Source organism: Tupaia chinensis, unplaced genomic scaffold, assembly GCF_000334495.1.
Source record: "Tupaia chinensis unplaced genomic scaffold, TupChi_1.0 Scaffold000532_1, whole genome shotgun sequence".
Lineage (NCBI taxonomy): Eukaryota > Metazoa > Chordata > Mammalia > Scandentia > Tupaiidae > Tupaia > Tupaia belangeri.
In genome coordinates, this window is record NW_006160045.1 from 2067032 (window position 1) to 2068749 (window position 1718).

General features: G+C 36.5%; 1 pseudogene; it reads left to right on the forward strand.

Moving 5' to 3' along the window:
- Window positions 1-460: 460 nt before the first annotated feature.
- On the forward strand, window positions 461-1018 carry LOC102479906 (very-long-chain (3R)-3-hydroxyacyl-CoA dehydratase 4 pseudogene; annotated as a pseudogene).
- The last annotated feature ends 700 nt before the right edge of the window (window positions 1019-1718 follow it).

Genomic DNA, 1718 nt, shown 5'->3' on the forward strand with positions numbered 1-1718 from the left:
AATAATCAGCATTCTCTAAAGGCTAATGAAAAGTTTATTTTGTATACAGAACCAATGATTCTGTACATCCCTAAATGCTGGTCTAGCACTAGGCATGTGTTAAGTAGAATATAACCACCCATCTGAGGTCTAGGTTTTTTGCTGACTTCCAAGAAAGCTTATGATAAAAATGCTTAAATAAAAATAAAAACAAAAAACCTGAGAAAGACAAAGAAAAGTCAACTCTGAATTATTGGGTTGTCTGAAAAGTCACAACGCATTTTTGCATAGAAAAATATACATGACTTTTCTATAGTCCAGTTGTTTTGAGAGAAATATTCAGTTTCATCAAGATTTTGGACAAAGATGAACTTCCTCCAGGATATTGTTCAAAACTATTTACAAAGTAAGAACTTAATGCAACTTAAGATTTAGCCCGAGACGGTGCTGGAGGTCCTGGCGGTGTCAACCCAGGGAACCCATGGTGCTGCCGGCCTGACTGCAGCCCAGGTATAAGAAGAATGCCTATCTTTTCATCTATTATTTAATCCAGTTCTGTGGCCACTCATGGATATTTACAAATATGACAGCCAGATTATTTTCATTTGGAAAAGATTCAATGGTTGATTGACACTTTCTATGCTATTGGACTTGTGATGCACCTTTGCCAATCAGTTTCTCTCCTGGAATTGCTGCACATATGTGTTGAAATTGCATTCAACCATCTTCTCCCAAGGTTTTTGCAGCTCACAGAGAGAAAAATCATCCTTGTGGTAATTGCCAGTCAAGAGGAAGTCTAAGAGAAATATGTGGTACGCATACAGCATGTTGTCAGTCATAGGTGTATCCTATTCTGTCTTGACTTGGCTCAAACACTGTAGATGCCAATTTATCCCCTATGTGTTCTTGCTGAAGCATTCGCTATATTTGAGTCACTGCCTTATTTTCAATAACTGGCACTTACTCCACAATGCTGCCCTTTGACTTATCCATTTATTTTCCATACATGCTTAAAATATATCTCATGAATATCATGTGAAGCCTGATTACTTTCCTGTAAGGCTAATGAAGAATAGATGAACTGGAGTAGCTTCAGTTAAGAAACCAAACTTCATAACCTAAATTATATGTACTCCTAATAATAGCAGATCTGTAGGAAAAGAGTGATGTAAAATATGTTCTCTGGTTGTCTAGAATATCATTTTATAGATAGATGTCATTGTCCTGAGGAATAATAATTTAATACCACCTTAAACTTTAAACATTTTTCTAAGCCCTATGTCTTAGCTTAGGCAGCTATAATAGAACATATACTGGGTGGTTTAAACAACAAAAACTTATTTCTCACAGTTCTGGAGGCTAGAAGTCCAAATTTAATATACCAGCTAATTTAGACCCCAGTGAGGGCCCTCTTGGTTTGCCAATGGTTAGCTTCTTACTATATACCCACATGAGAGAAATACCAACTCACTTGTGTTTACTCTTATAATGGCACTCAGGGCTGATCATGGACTCTCTGTGTGTCTTCTTTTAGTTACTTCCCCAAGCTCCACCTCCAAATACCATCACATCAAGGGATCAAGGGTTAGAGCTTAATGCATGAATTTGGGGGGAATGAAGTGACATTCCATACTGAGTCCCACAAAATTCATGTTCTTCTCACTTGTGAAATACACTCATTTCATCCAAATAGCACTATGATATATGATATTATGAGTTAATATATATATATATATATA